The sequence below is a fragment of the Python bivittatus genome, unplaced genomic scaffold, assembly GCF_059951505.1.
Source record: "Python bivittatus isolate LINGU-HERP-01145 unplaced genomic scaffold, Pbiv_v1 ctg000700_np1212, whole genome shotgun sequence".
Classification (NCBI taxonomy): domain Eukaryota; kingdom Metazoa; phylum Chordata; class Lepidosauria; order Squamata; family Pythonidae; genus Python; species Python bivittatus.
Window position 1 is genome coordinate 71,174,438 of NW_028277098.1, and position 15,769 is coordinate 71,190,206.

A 15,769-nucleotide genomic window follows, 5' to 3' on the forward strand; every position below is an offset into this window, starting at 1 on the left:
TTTATCATGTTTCTAATTGTTTTTATTTTATTTTAACTCTTCGCTGCCTAGAGTCGTTTGTTGAGATGGGCAGCCATATAAATTGTACAAATAAATAGATAAATAATAAAATTTCATAATGTAAGTATAAAAAGGTCAGACTTGCATTTTGATGTCATGTTGCTCCTTTCATCATTTTAACATCATTGTGGCTAGCTGTAGATGCCTCTGCCAAGACTAGTTCTGCCAATTAAAATTCTGCCAGGAAAATTATTTTCTAAAAGAATTAAGATTATCTATGGTCATAGCCAGAAAGGTGTAACCTTTATTATAAAGAAAATTGAGATGTGAGGTCATATGTATTCTACTGCAAAGGATCTTTGGTAAGTTTTCCAGTAAAGACAATAAAATTCAAAAAATCCCAGCATCCTTTGTGGATTCTGGGTGGGAATAAAGGGACTGGGAAAAACTGGTTCTGATAGAAGAGAATAAAACCTATTGACTCCCAAGGTGCTAACGCTCTGTTGCAGCTGCACCCCTGTTGCTGATCTTTACTTGGCACCTCTAGCCAGCATCCCCCTTCCTTTGTCTCCCCAAGCACCTTGCCCATGAAAGATCCTGCTGAGCCCTGTAGCACCATGTTTAGCTCCAGGGGAGGTGTACGTTCATTCCCCTCAGTCTTCCAAATTTTCTTCTATTTAAATAGAGATCAAACAATCCAGTTCAATTTGTTTTGATTGGAGGCCTGAAACAAACAACTGCCCCCCCCCCACAAAGATAAAATGGCATTTATTTAAATAATATTTAAACCTTTCTTTGAGGATTTTCTTAGCCTAGGTAATTTCTAAAAGATATTGAAAATCTATGGAGAGGCCACAAGATTAGTTTCCCCAAAACTGTTTGAGACCATGAAGAGTGAAATTGGTCAGGCAGGATAAAGAGGGATCAACTCTGTGCAGAAATAATGGCATTTAAGCCATTAATTAAATATGAAAACCCATGGTCTCACTGACCTGTCTTTTATCTCAGGATTGCATTGGATGCACAACTAGATGCTTGAAATAGTACTTTTATGAAGTTGGTTTGCACTATTTCCACTGACTTATAATTGGGATAAGGACCCACCTGAGAACTATAGAGCAATTGGGCCAAAGGTCTAGTAGCAAATAATTTCCCAGCTGCAGGAATGCATTCACCTCCTTCCATGTGGAAGAATTTCAAAACCACTGAAGAAGACACTCTTTGATCCTGTAGGACCACAAAGTCCATGTGTGCTTTCCATGACACCAAATCCTAAAACATTACACCAAGATATGTAAACAACCTCATCAAGTAGAGAGTTTCATTTCAGGTAGAATTTAGCTCTACATTTAACATCCCTTTCTAATCTTTAAGCCTTCTAAGCTCCTTGTTTTGAACCCTGTTTTCGTGATTAAACATTATTGCTGAACTCTTCTGAAATGTTTAATTGTTTGGTTGCCAAATGAATGCCAGTTGAGTAAGTTTCTTCCCCTTCTCTACCCACACCTCAACAAATGGTAAAATATTGGCTCTGTACTTTTTAGATTTTTGTATCCTCCTTTCTCTTCTCCCTACATAGGCACATGCCTAGCTTATGTCACAAAAATCCCTTAAGATATAGCTTCCCCATTCATGGTACACTGTAACAGTGTTCACAAAATGGCTACTATAGTGAACAAGATCAGATTAGCCTTTGGAGATGCCTTTTATTATCTCAGCAGGATCTTTGTAGAGTCCAAAGTCATTCCTACAAATAAATATGAGGCTGGGGCCAATGCTTTGCTTTGCAGAATGCTAGCTTTCTATTCAATTGTGCTAATTTAAATTGTCTTAAGATGGGACAAGAAGCCTAGTGGGAATGAAGGAAAGAGTTTGAAAGTGCCTGTGGGCACTATGTGCCTACCCCTGGTTGAAGATTGGGGAAAAAAATTAGTATGTGAAGAAGGGTGAGACAGGGAATATAAACTTGTTGCAGGTGCTTTTTATACTGTAACAGCTTGCCAAAACTTTAAATCAAAAAGGTTCAAAAGTCATCAATTGTAATAGCATCCTACAGAGAGGAAATACAGCTGAAGTTGGAGAGTCTAATTTATGTCCGCTTACAAAGAACATAGATTTTTTTTTAATCAGCCCCGAATTATCTTGCAGAATCATCAATCTATTCAAAGAGGGATGCATTCTTCTTTTTTACATGCCCCAAAGCTCATAAGAAATAAAAATCAGGAGGAAAATGTCTTCTGGTATTGGATTGTGAGAATCTGTATAGCAATCTGTGCTGAATATCAAATGTGAGATATTAGGTTTTCTAGCTAGAAGATGCAGTGTTACTGGCTGTCATTATAATGAGTCCAGCTTTCTCACTGAGTGAGAAATAGTGGCCTGTTTCTCTTCTGAGTGCACTTTTGTTAAGGTACACTGGGGTCTTTGCAAGTATAATAAAGAACATATTTCACATTTTGTTGTTTACTCTCACTTAGAAATCCCCAAATACTAGTGTTCGAAGGATTCCATCATATTTGCTTACTTGCCTTTTATGGTTTCATGGCAAGGGAAAATACAGAGGAAGCTTGAAGATTCATATTTAATAATATTGCAGCAAGGTACCTGGGCACATGATGTTGGAGTTAAATTATCTGCCGTCCTCCAAATGTGTTGTATTTCAAACCGATAATCCCCAGTTATGCTACTTGAGGGAATGTCTGACCTTTCTGAAGGGAACCATGCTCCATGTTCCATCCACTAAGGAATGTCATCTGGCAGGACCCAGGAAGAAAGCCTTTTCTGTCATGGTGCCCACCCTTTGGAACTTCATACCCCTGGAGATCAGATTGGCCCTGACCCTATTAGCCTTTTATAAGGCCTTAAAGACTGGGTTCTGTCACTGGGCCTGGGAGTCAGGAGGTGGAGCCCATGCACTGGCTATGTTAATTATTACTGATGGCTCTGTTTTTACCCCAGCTGTTGTTTATGCTGCTTTATGTGCGCTGTTTTGTTTTTTCTGTTTTTTTAATGATCTTATATATTGTTTAAAACTGTTAGCCACTTAGAGTTATTAACTTGAGATGAGCAGCCATATAAACTGAAATAACAAATTAATAAATAAACCAGTTTGAGAATGCATGTGTTAGAGAAATGTATGTCATAATTCTATGTTTCCTGCCATCATTTTCGTATTAGGACACTTATTTTCCAGTCTCCAGCTTGCTCCTTCCTTTAGTCTCCACCCTGTTACTGAATTATGTTAGAAAGAATTAAACACCTACAAAAACTGCAAATGACAGGAGGAACTTCTTCCCTTGATAAAGAATATATTTCATTTTACAGAATGAAATGCATCCAAGAAGCCTTACACCACCACCCTATCTTACAATATAGAGTTGTTTGGTGAGTGGGTGGCCATAAAAATGGAATAAATAAATAAATAAATAAGATTTTATCCTGAAGCAAATCATGTTGGCTCCAAGAAGTAGAAATAGGATTGCAGTCTTCACTAATAAATATCTGGCAGCACAGAAAATGAAGAATGGCAAAACAAGCCAGTGCAGATAAATACACAATGCTTACATTTTGCTCTGTTGGGATATTAGAGTGTTGTTATGTGGCTAAAGATTAAAGGTAAATTTGGTATGGATGAATTTTACCAAGATCTGTTGCATGAACAACTAGGAGCCCCAATTTTGTGAACTACTTCTCTTGGGTCCAGTACAGGGGAAACAAAGAGTTGCATGTTAGTTAAGTTGAAGCTTAGGCTTCTACTTTGTGGTTGGCTAAGCCCCAAGGTTGGTGTATTTTCAGGAGGACATTGAGAAGTGCCACATTTGTGTTCAGGGAGAGGATTCTTCACATAAGTGAGAATAACCAGAGTTGCTAAGGAATCAGAAGGCCTTGTGGACATAACTACCACCATCACAATACTAGCTTCGAGGAATCTTGGCTAGTCATTCCTAGTTATTTCATCAAAGGGTATCTTAGGCAAGTTTTACAATCTACCAGTCAGCTCTCAGAATTCAAGCAATTGCCATAAATTAGTTGCCCCAGCTGTCAAAGTCAATGCCAAGAAATTAAAAGATCCCATGAGGGCATCTTAACCAAACATATGGGAATTGTCAGCCTTAAATAATCCCTAGTGATACACAAAGCACAAGCATAACTTCGGAGAGCCCAACCCTGCTGAGTTTAGAGAGGCTATTAAAATCTGGCTTTTCCAACAGACCTTGGGGATAGATAGGATACCAATGTTGTTCCCTGTTGTACTTTGGGGTTTTATTTAAGTTGTTTTTGTATTATTCCTTGGTGAAGAAGTGTAAATTGTTGGTGTTGTTATGTATATTTTTAACCTTCTTTATGGAAGACAGTATGTAAGTTGCTCAGAGTCTGAAATGAGTGGAATGGCATAGGAGCCCAATAAATAAATAATGGAAACACCTTAAAGCTTATTCTTTGCCAACTGATCAAGATTCAGCCAAATAATAATGGAATGGCTTCATAGACATAATGGGTTCATTTGCAGGAACTGAAATTTTATAGCCAGTGATTCTCAGGGAGATGAGAGTGCCAAGTAGTCAATCATTCTTGGTATCAAGCCATGTTAGGCATCTTAATATAATGCCTAGAAAATGAACCCTGACAGGAAGGAATCTCTAGTCATCTCAGGTGAAACCACCTACACCTACCCTGAGCCTCTCATATGAGTTAGGCTGTAAGGCAAAGGAAACACTTTAGTGCATTTATGAGAACTTCCTTAGGCAAAACAAAGCAGGAGTTGGAGCAAAATACTTTATTTCCAGTCCAGGATAGATAACCTCCAGATCTGATGGACTACACTCCCACAAATTCCAACCAGTTTGCAGCTCTATGCTTTAAGAAGGAGAAGGAAAAGGAAATATCTAGTAATCAAGGGTCTGGTGTAGAGCTAGGATTAATACTGACTACTGAGACCTTATTTTTCCTTCTTTCTTAGATTTATCAACACAATTTTCTAGCCAATATTTCCATCCATAATGTTTAAAAACATATGGGTGAAGGGATATATGTGGGGTCATATGTGTGTGTATGAAATATAGCAAAGACATTTGGTTTCTTAGCATTTGGACAAAAATCAAGGGCTCTATATAATGTTGCTTATCTTAAACTAAATCAGTGGTCTGACTAAGGCTAGTGGTAGCTATCCTAGCTGGCAGCAATTCCCCAGTCTCAAGCCTTTTATTCAAAATGCTTAACCTGAAGTTACTTGGTACTGAACTTAGAATCCGATGCAGACACCAAATAGAAAACAATGAGAGCAAGATAATGGGGGGGGGGGGGGGGGAATCCAACACCTTTACTTGAGTAATGTCTTTATTAGGGTCAACAGAAATTGCTACATATTATTTCACAATGTGCATGTGTGTCATATCGAGCCATAATATACCTTTCTTTGTAGAGATATATTAAGTATAGTTCATTCTTTCTTATTCCTATAAATTAGGTAGATGCCTCAACATCTGGAAGAAAGATATATTTCTTTCTTATATATTCTTCATTGTTTATAAAATCTCATTGTATTGTAGGATAGATGTTTTGCAGAATTATCATATGTCATATTTATTGCAAAGCCTGACATTCAGATATGATGGAGGTGCTGTCCCATCCTCAGGCACATATGTGCCTGTAATATAAACTAAATTATTTCTCAGACAGATCCATTACCCACAGCTTAGTTGGTTTCAATTTTGGTTTGCTTTGTTTTAAAATCAGTAAAATAAGCAGGTAGCCCAAGGTTTACAATAAGCTACTTGTTGTTTTATAATCTGATGGGAAAGACACATACAGCATTGAAATAACATTAACACTACTAATATCAATAATGCAAGAAGATTTATTAGAGGCTCCAATTAAACTAAACCCAAGGGTATTCTCCTAGAAGTCTTTCATAAATCAGTCCTCTTGTAGATAGCAGAGATTGTGGGTAACAAAGCTTGAACAAGGCCACAAGACCAAGAGCTGAGTTTGACCTAGCTCCTACAACCATCACTTGGTCCCAGCTTCCATTGGAGATTGCTATTATGGAGATTTGCCATAAAGTTGTGACAGTAAGGGGAGACTGGTTCTGATTTCTGATTACAGGGCAAATCAGTATTTGACAAAGTTCTTTCTGCTCCTTAGAACTAAGAATGCCAAAATGTTCAATAGCATAAAAAGGCAGGTCACATTTTCAGTAATTGGGAAGGGAGAACAAAGTGAAAGCAGCAAGAGGGTACTTATCTATATTAGCCTTTCCCAATACAGATGTGTTAGACTACAGCTCCAGAATTCCCAGTAAGCTGCCTAAATCCTGGAAGTAAAATCCATCTGGGATTGGAGACCTTCACCTTGGCAGAACCAATGCTATATGGAGGACTTGGTGCTTCTTTCTCAAATATAATAGCTGTTAGCATTCTGAGAATGAAAATGCCCAAACTTAGCTCCATGAGAAAATTTCCTATAAGCCAAGAAATGTATATAATAAATTAAGCTTTCTTTTGTTTTACTCTGCCCTTGTTCCACTTTTGTTAGGAAAAGCAAGATCATAGCTTCAGGTGTCAGGTGATGAGGTAGAGGGAGGGCAGAAGCAGTTCTAAGTGACAGTTCTGGGGGAAAGTATTCCTCCTCTTTCAAGTTTTCTGATTTTGCACATAACTTTATCAAAGAATGTGTTCAGAGCATCATGTGAATCCTAATGAAGTATAAAAAGAGTCTGAGTGAACAAATAACATTTAAGTTTGATACTTGTTTCATTTATTTCAAAAACATGGTTATAAGATGTGATGTATGACTGAAAAGTAATCACCACCCTAGATTTAGTAAGTAGTTGTATCATTTGAATGCCATTATTACAGCTAAATAATGGCCTCCAAATTGTGTCTATAATTGGTGAACAAACTGTCACGGTTGTTGTGTAGGAATTGTGGTCCATTCCTCCATGGTGAATTGCTTTAATGTAGTAACTTATGTAGGCTTTGTTGCATGAACTGTAGATATCATGTCCTGCCATGACATATCTATGGAGTTTAACTCTGGACTTTGATTTGGTCATTTCAAAACATGAATTTTACTTCATCTGTTCTCCTGTAGACTTGCTGGTACGTTTCGGATCATTGTCTTACTGCAGCTTCAGCTGCCAGAAAAATGGCCTGATATTCTCCTGTACAATTCTCTGATAAAAAGTAGAAATAATGTTTCCTTCAATATAGTACTGTAATAACAACTCATTCAGATCCTTAGGCGATGAAATGTCCCCAAAGGATGCCACTACCAGCTGCATGCTTGTTAGTTGCTGTAAGATTCTTATTGTGAAATACAATGTTTGGTTTCTATCTGTGAAGGAAGGACTGAACTGTTAAGGTGTGTGGGTGGGTGGTGACTTTCCGAAAAAGATCAACAGACCTGGGGAACAGGAACATGTGAGAAAGAAACTCAAAATAATCCCACCTTGATTTTGTTTGGCATACAATAGGACAGGGAGTAACCCTGACGGGCTTTCAATAATCTCTTATTCTACCCTGTAACAATAAAGAGCTCTTCTGGAATCCCTGACCTGCTTGATACTCCCTACCAAAAAGGGCTGGCACTAGAACTCTTTGTGCCCGTTATGGATTCATCTGTCCATAGAATGTTCCTCCATAAGTCTGGGTGGCCAACCACATGTTTTGTTTTTTTGCAAACCTCAGATGAACATCAATGTTTTTCTTAGTGAACAATGTCCTTATACTATTTTATCCTACTTTTTATCCTTACTTTATCTTACCTTACTGTATTTTATCCATTTTATCTCACTATTTTATCTTATTTTATTGTGCCTCACTATTTCATTTTATTGTATCTTACTGTGACTGATGCCCATGCTTTGATATGATCAATTGACTAATCAATAAAGTATACTACTACTAGTAGTAGTGAACAATGGCTTTTGTCTTGCTACTTTCCCATGAATCTAATTTTTACCTACTACTTTTTTTTAATAAGATCCCTAGCCATTATTCTGGGATTCTTTAAGACTTCCTGACTGATTTTATACTGCACTCAGAGTGATTTTGACAGGATGGCTATCCTTGAGAAGATTCACTATTGTCTTAAATCTCAATTTTAAGACAATATCTCTGACTGTGGATTGGGGGAGCCCCAGTATTTTAGAAATAGTTTTGTAACATTTTCCAGACTGTTAGGCTTCAATTATTTTTTAAAAGGAGTCTTCAGACATTTATTTTGATTGGGGCATGATGTGCTTTTGAATCTCTGTGGTAAGAATTTCACTGTGACGAGGGGAGAAATCTGTGAGATTTATATACAGCATGGCAGAGCCAAATCAGTCAGGACCTATTTCCACAAGTACCTCTACTTATCCCTTAATTGAATCGATTGAACTTGGAGGCTGACCACTTTTTCACAAAGGCATATCACATGTTGGATGACTTTAAGGAAACTTGAATGTTAACACCTCTGAAGGACATCAGGCTGGGGAAAGCTGAGTATCGGCAATGTGCTTCTTTTTGTACTGAGTAGTCATTCCCACCACTTCTCATCTGGGATTAATTGTAAGGCCTTGAGCTACTCTGTGACTTAAAAGATGTGTCCCATGGCTTTCAAAATCTGCTTCCAGAAACTAAGTAGATAAAATCCTAAATAAGTTCCCTTGAGTCTATCTAGTAATTATCATTAAGAATGCAGTCTTTTCATAATGTTTATTCTATTTTCATGGACCAGGGTCAGTTTTATTAAGGGGAATTTCTTTCATGTGGATCATAGTCCTAAACTGCATGATAGGAGAATAACTATTGCTACTTTGCATCCTCTCTTGTCCAGCAGCTCTTGCCTCTCTTTGAAAGGAAACCTGTTCAATAGTTTCAAGCTTCTGCCTGCTGACTGCTTAGTATGTCACAATAGTTTTTGTCCCAGGGAGATGCAGCCATCAACCTGAATTTCACATCGATGGCACTGATTATAAAGCAGAGGGAGGACATTCAGAATAAGATCTTGCTGTTCAGTCTCATGGTGCTAGCCTTGAGACCAGAAGGAGAACTATCAACAGAGAAGGCAATTACATAGTGCTGCTTTTGAAGGCTACTCAGAAAAGACCAAGTTAAGGGCAGATCATTATGGAGAAAATCTATGTGGTTGCTAAGAGTCGACACATATCAATCAGTCAGAAGTTATAGTTAGTTCTGAATGCAGCAACACAGTTTTTGGTTGGTGCTTGTTGCCATGAGCACATCGCTCTGGTGCTTCAGGCCCTGCACTGGCTTCCTATTGGCTTCTGGGTACAATTCAAAATGCTGTTTTTACATCTATAAAGCCCAATATGGTTTGACACCAAGCTATTTGGGGCCTGCTTTCTCCAGCCAGAATCACCCTGTCTGAGCCATGCATCAAAAAATTGCTGTTGGTACCTCATTTTTGCAAAGTGAGGGATGTAAGGCTCACAGTGGCAATTTTACAGTGGTTGTACCTGCATTGTAAAATGGCTTCTCTCTGGAGATCAAACTTTCCCCCACATGGTTGGGCTTCTGAAAGTTGGTAAGATATTGGAGGCCCTATGAAGAGTGAATTGATGCCATTGTGTGTTCATTATTATTATTATAATTATTGATATTTTGTGATATTTTATGAATGTTAATATTTAATTATTTGCTTTGAAAATTTTATTTATAATATAGTTGATCACATTGTTATCCTGCTGTTGGCTACCAAGAGTCTGGTTGGTTGCGGTGATACATAAATCTAATAAATAATTAAATAACAACCTCCAGAGTTCCAATCAAGGAAGGAGGCAGCAGCAGCAATCAACCCATCATGAGGACAGACAAAATTTTGATAGATGCACAAGATCACTGAGAAGGGTCAAGGGACATCTAATCACATTCAAAGCCCAGCCACCTCCAGCAGTAGTTTAACTCCCAATGGGTATTTTGCAAAAGAAAAGGGACCTGGGTGTATCCAGTACTGTTAGTAAGGATGTCTTGAAAGGCAAGCCTCTGTCCTGGTTAAATTAACTTTGAAATGTACATAATATGATAGTCAGCAATCTGTAGGGCTTAGGAGGGAATTAGGAGCACAAAGGAGAAGGGAAACAAGGGACCAAAGTGATGTATTAAAGACAGCTCATTAGATCACCCAAGGCACAGGGCAGTACTTAATTATTCTAGTCTATCAAGAAAGATTTCTGCAGAGAAGAAAACATCTGCATGCTCAGCCAGTGAAGCCATAAATAGATATTGGCAGCAGAGTTACAGTGACCATGTATGCGTTGCTCAAAAGAGAGGGCAAGGGGAGGCATCTCAGCCAAAAACTGACCCAGATTTCCATGATATTTATATATGGTTATTTTTATGTGGAGAGCCAAACTAAGAAATCATTTTAATTTAAAGAGAAATTAAAATGACACTTTTGAGCTAAATAGAAAAGCAATACATTTCTGCTCATCTATTGAACTGCCATGGATGTTAATTCTCTCCTGAAACCAACAGTGGCTGGATGCAGATATTGTTGGATTAAACCCAGTATGCTTCTGTCAACTCCATGGTTATTTATTTGCTTTAACCATGGAAGAAAATATAATTTAAGCCATCTTTACCAAATAAGAAGTCATTTATATATGTTGGCTATGTAGGGTGCCATTCATTCACTAATGTGAATGAGCTACAGTCTTGTGTTCATTTACTTCAGACAAAATTCCATTGGCCTTTCTTCTGAGTAGAGATATAGTATCATTGCTGCATGATTGGATAGTATTAACAGAATAAAGAGGTTGTTCCTTCTTTAAAACATTGGATTCAGAGCCATCCAGTTGAAAATAATGAAGTAGGAAAACTGAGTACTTGGTTGGTAGACTCCACAAAATATTAGTGCTGTAAGATGGATTGGAAAGTTGAAACATTCTAGAAGAAGACACAGGTACTTCCATACTGTTGCATGAAAATTACATGATTGTGTCCATGAAGTCACCAGAAGTCAAACTCAATTCAAAGGAGATTTAACTGTTTTAAATTACATTAGTACTGGGGCTCATTGACTCAGATGGGTTTTTAAAAGCAAAGTATGCAAGTTCATGGAGGACAGTCCATAAGTAATGATAACCTATGACAGCTAAAAAGGATATGTTTCTTATAACAATACATCAAGTAATTGGGACAAGTAATAATTGTTGGCTAGTTTCAAATTATATGAACTTGTTTGAGGCTGGCGACTCTTGGATCAAATATTCTGGACTGGATAGGCATTTGATTTGTTCTTGAAGGTTATTCCTATATAAAAAATAACATGGAGAAGATTTCTTATGATGTAACAATGTCATAATCACTTCTTCAGTGTAACAATATGTTGAAGTATAAGCACAGGTAGACCTCGCTTAATGACCACAACAGGGACTGGAAAATTGTTCATTAAGCAGGGTGGTCATTAAGCAAATCACATGGTCGTTAAGTAAATCACATGTTTGTTAAGCAAATTCAGCTTCCCCAATGGATTTTTTTTGCTGGATTCACTTAACAACCATACAATTCACTTAACCACACAATTCACTTAATGATCCAGTGATTTGCTTAACAACCGTTGTAAAAAAAGTCACAAATTGTGATCACATGACTGTGGGGTGGTGGTGCAATGATTCGCTGTGGTTGTAAGTGCAAGTTCAGGTCGTAAAGCACTTTTTCCAAGGCCATCATAACTTCAAACTGTTGGTAAATTAATGGTCATTAAGTGAGGACTACCTGTAAAACTTTTCAGCTTTCTAGGTTGGACAGTTATATAGCTTTGATTCAGAAAACATAGCTAAGGCCTTCTATTTTAAGTTTCTTCTGTCTGATGCTTTTAGAAGGATTGGATTAAAACTTCCATGAGCCTTAGTCAACATATGCTGGGAACTATAATCTAACACATCTGGAAGCACCAGGCTTTGAAAGGGTGCTCTACTGAAAACTGTGCCAGCCAGCCAGCCAAAAAAAAAAAAAAAAAAAGCTGAAAAATGCAGCTGAACTAGCTAACACGGAGCTCTTGCCTGCTTCTTAGCTTTCACACTTGTGGCTTCAAAGTCTACACATAAAAAAAAAAAATTACAAATGATCAGACAAAATGTTGATATGTTGTACTGCTTTCCATTGATTGAAGCAAAGCATTGTGGCAGGACTCTGATGGCTTTCATATGGCCACAAGACCCTGAATCACTGACATACATAATGGGAACACATGAACACCATCAAGGCTGAGCCAATGGCACAGAGCCTGTAAGGGAATGAATTGTTGCAGCCAAAGGTTCTGAATGTATTGATTAGTATCCTTCATGGAAAAAGTGAAGTTTTTGTGTCTATCTTGTGAGATCCAGGTTCCCTGATAGTGTGAGTGGTGAGACTTACAAAACAACGGCTGAGAACCACTGAGGAAAGAGACATGAACAGAAATCGACTGTGCTTGGGGGCCTCCAAGCAGTGGGGTGCCAAACCTCTGCCCATTGATCCAGTCCTAGGAGCTCCATTGCTAAGGAAAGCTCCTATACTAAAAGAACTGCATTATCTTCTAATCAGTTAGTGTGCCAGGTTCAAGTTGCTCATGTTCATATACAAAACCTTAAGCAACTTGGGGCCATCTTCAGTCACATCAACCTTCCAGAGAATTCTACAGTTGTCAGGAGAGGCCTTGAACTTTGTGCCACAATTTCTGAACTGCCACTTGGTGGTGACACAGAGGCAGACTTTATCCATAGTGGCATCTGTCTTGTAGAATGAGGCCCTTTCTGCAGGCTGTTGCACTGATTTGTTTCAGGCATCGGTCTTGTCACATCTTTAGATTTTGTCTAGCCAGGTTCTAACTCTGAGCAAATGTGAATTATTTTATCTACAATTCCAGCCCATCTTGTTAAGAGCTTTCATCACCTCCCCGTTCCAGAGATGAGAGCATCTGACATCTTGAGAGCTCAATAAGACTCCCCACATTAGCAGTCTACAGATTGCTGGGAAACTCCTTAAGCACCCTCTAAAACCTAGTTGGTCCATATGTGATCTAGGGTGATGTGATGGAATGTGAAGGTGGCCTTGGAAGATTCCCCAAGAGATACTGTCTAGGGAATGATCGGATAAAAGAGAAAGGGGTCCACAACAGGGTAACGGTCAAAGAAAGAAATTTAGGAAAGAAATAGGGAAGGCAGGAGATTTGTGCTTTCAGACTTACAAGATTCTGTTAATGTAGCCTTAAAATAAAGTAGAATTAGTCTTGTTTCCTGTCTGGTTTACCTGGGAGGGCTGACACCTGGATTGCTCCAAGAGGTCCTGCCTTCTTTTAATCCCATAGTTATCAGAAAGTGTAACTATGACAAGGGACTAGTTCTTACTCCAGTTCATCAGATCATGTCTCTACTGGTCTGACATATAAATCAGATCTAACACCCTTGTGCAGAAGGCCCATAATTTCCTTGGAAAAGCCCATGGTTGTCATGACAGCCATGAAATCTTGAGCCACTTCTCAGGACTTCGCCCAGCATTATCATCGTGAGTGTTATCAGTCACCCATCTTGAAATGAGATCAAGCAGCTTGGGCACGGATGCCACTGTACAGCTGGAAGGACAGGACAATAATAGTATTCCTATATGAACCTCTGTCCCAGCTCCATGTGTAAGACCTCACATCTGTCTGTGGAACAGAGATTCTAATGATGGTTAAAATCTCCTGATGGATAAGTGTCATTGTTCCCCCTGCTTATTGAAGCTGAGGCTGATGCACTAACTGAAGCCCAGATGGGCACATTAAGTCAGAGCTACAGTATATCCCTCATCCATGCTCACCCAGGTTGGTGATACATGCTATTGGTACCTTTACATCTATCATCCACTTCCTGCTTATTTTATTTTTAAATAAGAGACCTTGTCCCTTTGTGTGTTTATTGTAGTCGAAGTCATTACAAAATTCTGGATCTTTTAAAATGATCTGAGAGCCAGAGCCCTACCCAATAGAATGTGTTTTGGGTGGTGGGTTTTTTTATGCCTTAATGTCAGTCTTGACTCATGGCAACTACATGGACAAGTCCATGCAGTTTTCTTGGCAATATCTTTGGAAGTGGTTTGCTATTGCCTTCTTCCTGGGGCTGATGGGAAGTGACTGGCTCAAAATCACCTGGATGGCTTTCATGCCTAAGGCAGAACCAGAAATCACAGCCTCCTGGCTTCTAGTCCAGTGCCTTAACCACTACACCAACTGTTTCTCATGCAACTGTATATAATATCTTTCAAATATACTTATGCAATTCTCCCCCATTCATCCTAGTTATCATGTATTCTGGCAACAGAACAAATTATGTCCTTGTATGTTACTGTACCATTGTTGGAATGTAGGAATTTGGATGTGCACAAAATGGCAGAAAAGAGACTGCTGCCATCTAGTGTTTGACTGGATTGTTACAGTCAAAAGGCGGTACACTGATATTGGGGAGCAATCTTTGTCAGGCCAAGGATCACGCCTGATATTTGAGTGGCATGCCAGGGCACACTTCCAACAGTCAGCCTGGCCAGAAGTGTGTGGGGCAAGGACAAAAACAATTACTGATTTTACTTACTTTAATATCATCAAAATAAATTAATTAAATACAATTAAGATTATTTAATAATTTCTACCTTCAGTTACAATAAATTTTAATTCTGCTGAAGATTTTGGTAGGTTCTGGGGGTTACATTTCAAGACTTTTAAGGCTTGTGTGGCCCTTCAGCTGTTGCCAGAACTTGGCTGCAAAATAAGATGGCAGCAAATAATTATATTGTTCTGCTGCTTCTAGATTTTTGCAGCCCAGCTATGGTGGCCCTGTTCATTCCTGCTTCACTAATGTACATGAATGAGCATTAGCACTGTTCAGTCTACTATAGGGATGATAATACACTTTTTATAACTTGTTCATTATAGCTGAACTGCATAGGCACAACTATAGTTATGCACCCCAGCAGCTCTAATGGATCAAAATGATGCCAGTTTGCTCCATAAGGAGATCCCTAACTGAACATTATTCCAGTTGAGGGGTGGCAAATATGTCTATCCCAAAGAGCCTGGCTGGCTCCACAAGTTACACTGAGTCAGAGTTGTAGTGATATCTCCAGCAAGCCACAGTGAGGCCAAAATGGCAGTGCGCACACACACTTTGATATTACTGAAATGCCACCCTTAGTTATTTGCATCCTGGCATAGCACTTGTGTGATGATACCACACATGCCCTTTCTTGCCTCCCCCCCCCCCCAGTGAGGGCCAATTGGGGCATGCAGCTTTTCCTTGGAAAAGGGCCACACTTGGCCTTTGAATGGTCCTTGAGGGAATGGGCCCTAAAATGTAGTGCACAAGACCAGAATGAAATGAATTTGGGTGTCGTTTTAATTAAAATCAATGATATTATCATACTGCAGTCCTATATTTGTTTTTCTGTTATCTAACAGAAAATATTATGATTTGGTAACAACTTTTGGAGGTCTCTAAGAGCAGCACCTAAAACTTTCCGCTCCTTTCTATTTAACTTTTTTGTATGTGTGCCTTTGAGTCAGTGTTGACTCCTAGCAACTCCTGATCAAGTCCCTGCAGTTGTCTTGGCAAGGTTTTTTTCAGAAGTGGTTTGCCATTGCTTCCCTCCCAGGGCTGAGAGATACCAACAACAAAATAACTTCTTTTTCCACCTCAAGTAGGCCATCCTGTATTATAGGGCTGTGTGTTCTGTTCAAGCCTATAACTGAAAACGTCGGCATCCTGTTCATTAGCATGTGATTTAACCATGATTAAAGAAAGCATAGTCAG